The sequence below is a fragment of the Grus americana genome, chromosome 12 (assembly GCF_028858705.1).
Source record: "Grus americana isolate bGruAme1 chromosome 12, bGruAme1.mat, whole genome shotgun sequence".
In the NCBI taxonomy this organism is placed as follows: domain Eukaryota; kingdom Metazoa; phylum Chordata; class Aves; order Gruiformes; family Gruidae; genus Grus; species Grus americana.
In genome coordinates, this window is record NC_072863.1 from 19,189,764 (window position 1) to 19,199,951 (window position 10,188).

A 10,188-nucleotide genomic window follows, 5' to 3' on the forward strand; every position below is an offset into this window, starting at 1 on the left:
GAAAACCCCACAGACTGCCCCGCTGGCATCGCAGGGGATGATGTCCCCGCATCAGTGCCCCTGCTGGGATGGTTTCTGTCACGGGGAACAGGACCTCGGGGTATTTGCTGAACTGCTTAGCCTTTGCCCTGTCCTGCAAAACTCAGTCCTGCATTAAAATTAGTAACAGGCCGGTCTGTGCAGCAGCAAGAGAGGAGTGAACCTTCATCAAAAGAATTTTGTCTTTTTTAGATTTAAGGTATCTGCTGGTGGTGACAGAAGCAGGAGGGACTCACTGCTGGGAGCGGGGAAGAGAGCTTCCGGAAAAGAGGCAATAGAATGGGCCGAGAGCTGCTGCTCAGAGCCGCGTCTCACAGCACCCTCCAGCTTCTGGACTTTCGGTTCACAGTGGTTTGTGCAAACCAGCTTCATTCTTCCTGAAGAAAAGCTTGGAGATGTTGCTTTGGTCTTCAGAAGAAGCAGCAGCTCTGAACATTTACCACTTTTCCGTTTAACAGGAACATACAACACAGATGAATTTTAGCTACATTTTTGTGCACATATGCTTCTCCTGCATGAAAGGCTGGTAAAATTTAGTCAGCCTCATGCATCACTGGCCTGATCCATCTTACACAGAAACCAGTGGGCATATCTCAAGAAAACTGGACCCATGCACCCAACAATTCTCCTCTACTCAGGCTAAAAATAACAGAGTTCTTGTATGAAACTAGATATAAATGGATACCAGGCAATAAATCACTGCAATAAATAATAGCAAGAGAAGAAAATGAGGATTCAAGTCAAGCGCCAGATTTATAAACTATAGAAGTAAAAGATCTAGCAGCTGTGCAGGAACAAATGGCTATGATTGACTGCTTTGTTCCATTTGCAGATAAACTTTGCAATTGCAGCTCCAGCTAAATAATAATGCAGGAATACTTAGGTGTAAGCACAAAGGGAACAATAAAAGAGCAAAACACCAAAGTTACAATGCACAATAGAAGATGGAAGTTGATGCAGCAGGGCTTTGCCTCCTCCTTCATTTGGCAGTACTGTCGAAGGGGCATAAGGATTTAGACAATAATGAATACATAACTAAAACTATGTCAGAATAAGCAGGAAGGGGAAAAAAAAAAAAAAAACACCATGGTTTTGCTACCAGTCTCTCTCACTACTAATTGCTGATTTTAATAGCTTTGCATTTCTTAGCAGGCAACACAGGGGAAGGGGAGGGAAAAATGTTTTATTCAGTGCTCAATAAATGCACCACAGCTTCGTACTGACACGGCTCTCAGGACAAAAGCACTCCACTGTGCCATCAAGCAACTGAACTTCTAGTCCTGCCTTGTCTAAAAAACCGAGTGAGATGCCCCATCTCCCAGTCAAATGCCACATTAGTTGCTGTCAGTGTTGTCAAGTTTGAGTTATAATGATAGCATTACAGCTAGTACAGCCTGCAGTCAAACCAAACAGCATCAGAGAGGGAGGCTGCCAGAAAGGTGCAGTCACAACCTGATCTGCCTAGTGAGAGAAATAATGTTTTTTGCAAGAGATATTTCCCAATGAGCAATGATCCTAGAAAACTGCCCTGAGAAACACCTGTCCCTTTCTGACTGGTCTCCTTTTTATTCTATGGATACAGTAAATCATCCTTCACATCCACAGCTGATAACAGTATTTTTCCTAGTCACACTGAGACCATACCAGGCTTTTTCTGTCATACTCAGCCCATAATGAGCAGTACCCACCATGCTGTTTTGACATAGTCACTCGTGAGAGGTTTCCAACCTCCTGATGCTGCAATCCAGCTCTGACCATATGGCTGAAATGCACGAGAGCTGCAATATAGAAATTAGCACATGGCACAGAAGATCGACCTTCACAGGGCTTCATTTGCCCAGATAATGTCAGCATTACATCCCAATAGAATTATTGTCCTGTCATGCACTAATTGCGGTGAATAGTTTCATTTAAAGAGAAAACATTTTAATTTTACACCTGCCTCCCTGCACTCTTTTCTCCCAACGTTTCCAATCCTGCCAGACTGTTTGAACTCGCATTAATGGGCCTCAATTGCTTTCCGTTCTGACAGGCGATGCGCTTGCGTTATGTTTGTTTGCTGACAAACTGGAGCTTGCACTTGGCTTTCCGTGCCCCCGGCAAAGAGCTGCCCAAGTTCTGTCCCACCACTAACGAGCCTGTGGGTATATTGAACAGGCAAGGACCAGCCTCACGTCTCAGCATTGCAACGAGCTGCAGAGCAGCGGCAGCGCCTCGTCAGAGAATCTGTCCCACCAAAGCTCATTAAGGGAAAATAAGCAAGGAGCACTGGGGAAGGATCTTGTCATTGTTAATAATGTCAGACCTGTTTCTGCCTTGTCTTTTCATGTTATAATTTTCAGAAGAACGTGGAGGAGTTGCGCTTGACAGGTCCTAGAGTACCTTTGATATCCTGATCAAACTCGGCACCTACTACTTTATCTCTGGAGTAAATGATCTTTGGAGCTCGCATACATATCACGTATTAGCATATGTAGCTTTTTTATATCTATTTGATATGTATGACTGTTTAGTTGTATATGGATATGCAGCTACCTATTCCTCAGCCTCTTTTGATATCCAAGGGGATCCTCAGGCAAATTCCTACTAGGTTGGCCTCAACGACGGTACCTTTCTGTTCTGTACAGAGCCACAGCAGTCACTCTGAACAGCTCGTCACTCTACCAAAGCGTTAGGTGACTCCTGCTGGCCACTTGCACAGACTGGCCATTTTCCTTTTTCACTTCTGACAGATAGATTAACAAACATATAAAACGTGGAAGTTTTCCTTTAAATCCATTGGCAGAACGTACACACGCCATGGCAAGCTCATATTTGGACACCTTTCTTCCGTGAATCTCAAGCCGCCTTCTTTCTCTTAAAAATGAGGTTCCCAGTGGATACCAACCTGATTATGGTGATGTACAATCCACTCCTAAACACAGCTCCCTGCGTTATTTCCCCAGCTCACGTCCCCTGAGCAGCATGAGAAGCACCAGGCTCCTAAAACATTTGCCACCTCACTGGTAACGGCATGCCTCCTACCTCTGAGGTTTTTATCCCAGGCTCCCTGTAAGCCACATTAACTTCCTTGTGGTTTGAAATTATGCCTGTCTCTGTCGTATCAACTGAATGCAACAGTGTGGTGACCTGAAGCACGTGCCACGCCAGCTGCAAACGCTTGGCTGAACGGCTGGCTGGGAACATGCCTGCACCGGTCGGCAGCACGCTTCTGACTGAACACAAGAAGTCAGTTCTTCAATGAAAATACCGAGACACCGGTGTTAGCATTTCTAGCAGGTGCCACTAGCCCCGGGTATAACAGCCTCCTTCCTCACTAGGACACCTGAACTCATCCTGACATGCTGCTGTGCATCCTGCTGCACTTCAGCTTCAGGCTTCAGCTGTTGTGCAGAATAGAAAAGAAGTTTTGTTGCCAATCTCCCATTATTTTTGCTGCAGATGTAAGGAAAGGTAGAAATTGGCCTTGTTTATTTAATGAGCGCATCCAGCAGACTCAAAAGGTGTCAGCCCCAGAGCCTGCAGCCCCCATCCCTACAGGGCATCATCCACAGCTCAAGTGTCTGCAATATGCCTTTCCAGGCGCCCCACTGCCCTGCAGCAGACAGCTCCAGCCGGTGGGTCGCCGGAGAAGGTGCCTGCTCCTGCACTGGAAGAGCTGTAGTTACTGATTTCCTGGTGCATTCAGGGACCTGACTTAGACAGAGTTTCACTAAGTTACTCCAGACCATGCATTTCCTCAACTTTGTCACTGGAGCTATCAAAATGTGCTACATAGGGTGATTTATTTTTTTCCCCTGTTGATGCAGTGATTTGCCCACAGGGAACTCATCTGAAATCTCCTCCCTGACCCAGAACAGCACCAAGCACACTAACTAGATTTAACCCGAAACCTAAGGACTACCTATGGCGTTCCTCGGGGGCTGGCAGCTCCGGCTGTCCCGCACTGCCCCCTCCTCCAGCCATCTATATCTGTTGTTCTTTAACTGCCAAGAAGCCCTTATTTCTGATGCTGGCTGTCCAGAAGTCTCAAGTACAGCGGAATCATCTCCCCATCTTGCTTATATTACAAAACAAATTAGAGATATTGAAGTGTGTTAATCCTGTAATTATCATGGTAATAATGACGCAGTTTAATGATCTTGCTAATTGTCTGTTCAGCAAGACTGAATTGGAAAACATTCCTTACCCCATCCACCCTTTTAATTCTGCTTAAATCAGATGTTCCCTGTAAGTGAAGAGTTGTAACTATGTGTATCACTACCCCATCGCCAAGATAATGTTTAAAAATTGCTGCAGGTCTACCTAAAGGCCAAGTATTATGTTGTAAGCAATGTCTATGTGGCCACAGTCAGTAGCTATTCAGCTATATATTAATTCAGACAAGATTGCTAGAGGAAGTAAAGAGAGAAATAAAACATCTCCGTGAGGACTAAAATTTTGCTTATGGATTGCCTGTTAAGGACCTTAAAATTATCAGCTGAAATAAGCTGCCTGAAAGTTGTATCAGCCTAATCAACTCTCTCCCCCATTTATTCTGCTGCAAAGCACCATGCTCAGCATATCAGCGTGCAGCTAAATACCGGTGCTGCCCCAGAAACCACCCGCAATGCCCCAGGAAACTTCCAACTCCGACTCATACTCGTCTTGGGAGTAAGTCAGAAGCACCTACATAGGCCATCAGAGACTCATTAAAAATGATCTTTAGAAATGAAAATAATCAAGAATAGGTACACAAGTAAGTTATTGTTAGCTACCACAAAGCACATACTTCCAGCACATCAGCTTCTCTGCAGGAGCTGTCATGTATATGCTAATCCTGGAGTAAACTAAAAGTAATTTAAAGCACTGAAGTGGTAATTTACCCCGTGTTTACCGTAATGCAGCGGATACAGCCATGCCTTCCCTGCCATTGCTTGTTCAAAACCCCACACCTCATCTTTCCAGCACTCTCAGTTATAAAAAAGGTGAACTAAATGTAACTCTAATAGGTAAAATTTACCAAGCATCTCAATGTGGAATTGCTATTTTGAGGCAGACACCTGTGTTTCCCAAGAAAATGATTGCATGAGAAGGGAAAAAGAATGAAGCATGGCCTGTCCCTTTATCCAAACACACATCTCTGATCCACTGAGGCAACTGGTAGAACCTCCTGCTACCAGCCATCTCTCTGAGGAGGGGGAATCCTTACCTCTTAGCTTGCCGCTCCAAAGCGAAGGTGACTTGTCACCCAACCTGGTAATAACAGTGCTATGAGCAGCCATCCAAAACCCAGAGGTCACATTTAAATTGAGATTAAACCAGTTGAAGCTCCACCAGACAGAAAATATAGTGATTTACAAGCAGTTGAGGACCCAGCCTCAGCACCCAGCAAGTTTTGCATCATGTGGCATAGGCAAACATCCCAACACACGTAGGCTAAAATACCCACCGCTACACAGAATAGACAAAAATCAGTAGTTATCTCTTACTGTAACCCTATCTTAATGCTTAGTACCTACCAGATATTGTTTCTAGTACATTTGACACGCTACAGAAATAATGAATAGTAATTAGAATTAATCATTGCAAGTTCCAGTGCAATTAACAGCAGTGTTTAGCATGCCAATTATTTATGAACACAGAAGTGATGTGCTGGATCAGCCCAAAGATTTGGCTAACCCACTGTCCCATTTCCAATAATTGTCAGCAGCAAATGCCTAGAAATACGTACGCAAGAGCAAGGCAGGCATCAAGCAATGCTTTCCCCGAATACTCTTCCAGCCTCCAACAACTCAAGCTCAGGAATTTCCCAAGCCAGATACACCTTCCAGACATGCAATAAGCCAAAGCAGATTTCTCACCAGAACAGGCCTTGGACTCTGCATAAGCCGTGACTCCAGTGGAAAGGTACCCCAGGGCTTAGCGCAGTCCTGCCACGGCTGCGTAGCTGAGCAGCTGTCACCCAGCAGCACCCACAAATTCTCCTTTTGCTCTGCAGAGCATCACTGCCTGAGCCTCAAAGGCCAAATCCCAGAGGACACAGGCAAGTACTGCATGTAGCGCTATTTCTGTACTTATTTGAGATACAATCCTTCCCTCAGCATCACTGCAGGAACTCAAAACAGCACAGGGCTGGAACACCCCATTAGCCAAGTGCTGAGTATGGATAGTTTGCTGGAAAAAAAGAGCTCACAAGTGAGACAGCTTTCACAACAGCCAGGTAATAAATATATCATACTCTAGTGATTTTCCATAGCTTTAAAAAATACCGTCACTGCAGCATTTCACCATGATAGCCAAAGGATGCAATCAAGAGAAGGCTTGTAGATAAGCATTGGATTTCATTAAACCAACCAACAGAGATTAAAAATAAAGACAAGCTTATCAGGACACAAGTCCTCTTCCCAGTTCTATCAGCTCTTCTATTAAACTGTATCATCTCTCCCCAGAGACCTTCCTTCACTGAGCAGTTCACGGAGCGAGAACAGCAGGGACCAGGTCGGCTAAGTGCCTCCTGGAAAGCCACCTCCCCTGCTCCCCGCCTCGCAGCAGCCAGAGAAAGGATGGGGCTCACGTGTCAAGCAAGACCCAGGAATGAAAGTACTTTTAACAGCAATGGGAAAAATATTCCCTTGGCGGGAAGAGGAGGGGTCAAGTCATAGTGCAATCTATTAAAAGAGTCTGTGTGTCTTACCATGTTTCAGACAATAGAGTGGAAACAGCGGAGTGAAGACAGTAGGTGGAATCATTGGCGAGATGAGAATTGAGCACAGGTACACGGTCGGGAGATGGGTAAAAGCCCAAGGGGATAAGGCTGAACTCATTTCCCTCACACCTACATGAGATACTTTTATTCTGCGCAGCACATCCCTGATAGCACACACACACAGCCATTCGCAGGGGGTCGAACCGCAGCGCACTCAAGTCAAAGAAAAAAACTTTATTGAATAACTTCAGACAGGTTTTGGCTTAAACTCCAAAAGCCCTTCCTACTCAGCCTTGCAATAGCAAATCAGCTGTTGTACCTGAAGAAGGTAGCCTGGTGTGAAATTTTAAATAAAATACATATTGATTTCCAGGTATACATTACAGCAAGGAAACCACTGGAGATGATGGAGAGCCTTGTTTTGTTGTTTGGTTTTCTGTTTTGTTTTTTAAACAATTTTACAAGAACCACCACTCCAAAACAAGCTGCCACATGTCAAATGGGAGACCCACTATTACATTTTAAATAAAACAATTATTTGTTTCTCATTGCACCTTCAAAATTATAAAGGTTCGTGATTACAAATCCCCAGTCTCAGAAAACCTCAAATTAAGAGGTACATTGCTGCCAGCCACAGAAAAAGCAGCAGCTGGATTGTTATCAGCATCATATGATCCTCATCAATATATCAGCACTGCAAATGAATTTGCATACCATAGATATTTGCGGCCAAATACAGCAGAAACTGCTAGCTGTTCCTGAGCTGCGACACAGCTCAAACTGTCCCTCTATCCATCATTTATGGGTGCACCTTCAATACGAGCAACCAGTGGAAAGATTGGGGTAAAAACTTTGCAAAGATGAATTTAAATCAGAACCAATATTTATTCTGAGATTGTTCTGCAGTCCCCTCAATCTGCTCGCCGGCTCTCCACAATAAATCACTTGGGTTCCCCATAAACTGCACAGCGTCAGATCTCAACAGCGTAGATCAGAATACACAGCTGTGTTTATGTGAAAGAGAAACTAATAAATGAAAAATTATGAGTGGAAATTGAATCTGCTAGACGAATGCTCAGCAATAGATTAACATATGCTGCATTTGCAAAAAAAAATAATACTTTAACTCCAGCTTATATTAAATATTGAAATTGCTGAGTTTTCCTCAGTGTTCTGCATGTCTTGATATACTGTAAGCGAGCATATTTCATTAGCTGCATATATCCATATCTCTCTAATAACTTTCAAACTCCTGGACTCCTGTCATTTAGACTTATATTTGAAGAGACACTTGAGACCTATAAAAGAAAGAAAAAAAACCCAAAACCAATACTAAAAGCAATGTGCTTTCACTGCTTTTGTCAGTGGAAACTTTCCTTTGAGCTGTATAATTGAAAAGCAATACAGTAGCACAAAATATTACATGAGATGAGGAACATTTCAGTGACAGACTCACAGCCCACAAACCAAAACATAATGCATTGTTTATCACAGATAATTGCAAGCTTTCCATCCCATTTTAATCCTTTTGTTACCTTTTACACAAACTCTCTGTCCCAATTTTAGAGACAGGAAATAAGAAAAAACATTTGCATTCTCTTCTGAAGAATATTCATTATCCACAGTAACAGAGAAAATAAACTGGATCTTCTGCAAAATATACTGCCCTGCTCGTGGTAGCTACCCTTTGCAAGATAAGATACAAACCAATGAACCACCACAATATATTTTCTTTATTTAACTTTTAGGAAGCTGTAACTAAGCTGTAAGCTTCTCTGTTTATATCTCTCTGCTTTGAATTCAGTTTCTTCCTTATTTTAATATTTTCCAAAGTTTTAAAAAAATAACCAAACCTTTCTCATGCAGATCAGGATACTAGGAGGTAATTCAGTTGCAGATTTGTCCTTTAGAACAGGAACCAATTTCAAAAGGCATATCTCCATTTTTAATCATTTGTTACAGACCAAGAGAGAACATTTTCTGGTGAGATTTTTTCCTCCTGCCTGGACCGCTCTGAAGAGCGGTCACAGCCTATATAACATCTGAACTGCTGAAAAAAATCCACGAGAAGGTCACAAATGTAATTCTGACACCAATCTTAAAGCCTAATTCAGCTAAAGCCATTCAAGGCAGAAAAAACTCCACTACTTAAGTGGTCAATAGCCAGAGAGAAGTTTAGCTTCACCCCTGTCTTGGGGTTACTGATTTCACGGACATCAATGTTAATGGCTATTCCTATTTGTATTTGTACCATAGCAATAGGAATTCAGAAAACTTACAAAGGACCAAGAATTTAGAATCTGAGTGCAGTACTGGAGGCACAAGCAAATAAAACAGTTGAAGGGAAGCAGGGTGGTACAGGGCAGCACTGAGAGCACGGCCACATTAGTCACCGAGGCGGTTGCTGGTGTCAGAACCATGATGAGGTGTGAGGAGGAAACCGCCAGAAAATAAGTATTAGCAACTATCAACCAGGAGCTGTCAAAATGGGCAATCCAGATCTCATTTTTGGCAGGCGGACAAGCAAGTGACCCCTCGGCAAGGTGGCGAATAGCCAGGTTTTGCTGAGGCGGCAGTCGTGGCCGGGTCCCAAGGGGTGCTCAGTCCCAGGGCATCCCTCAAGGCAAAGCTGCAGGACCTGGCTCAAGGGGTTAGGACAGCTGCCACCAACTTCCCTGCTCCCTACACTTCCTCCGCTCACCAAAGAGCCACGAGGATTGCTTATTAGTAAGCAGCCATTCCTATGAGTAGTTGCTAGTCACAGTTTTCAGTCAGGATAAAAGCCCAAAGGTCTGGGTCCTTCATGACAGAATCCATCACAAAACGTTATTTTTCACATAGCCATGCCAAGGGCATGGTCTGATACCAGTCTGTGGCCTGTGTTCACTTTACAATCATACATAAGCTTTGCTTCTACTTGTCTTCCCAACAAGTATCATAGGTAGTCCACAGAAATACGTGATTTATTTTAAAAAGATGTATATTAATGCCTGAAACCTCATTCCTTACGCATGTATCCATACCCCGAGTATTTGCATATATGACTGATACAACTCATGAAGGTCAGTGGGACTACTTATGCTCACCTGTTATCGCTGAATTAAGCTGACTGTTTACCATCATTTGATATCAGCTTTTTTCTCAGGGTGAGCCAGTTTGAACTTTATAGACATATTTAAAAAAAAAAAAAAAACACAACCCTCAGCTCCCCTCCAATGAGATACTACTGTGCTGGTTTAGTTATATTCTGCAAATACAAGGGTTAGCTAACAGAAAAACTTGCACAAAGTCAGTTTGCTGACACCACTCAGACTTTGTATAGCAAGGCACCTGCTATAACAACATTTGCAATGCATTTTTTAGAAGAACACTTGGTTAAATTAGTATCTGCTAACTACAATGCAACACATGCATAATACAGTGTAGCAGCTCTGAAGATTTAGTAAGACTACACAGAGAAG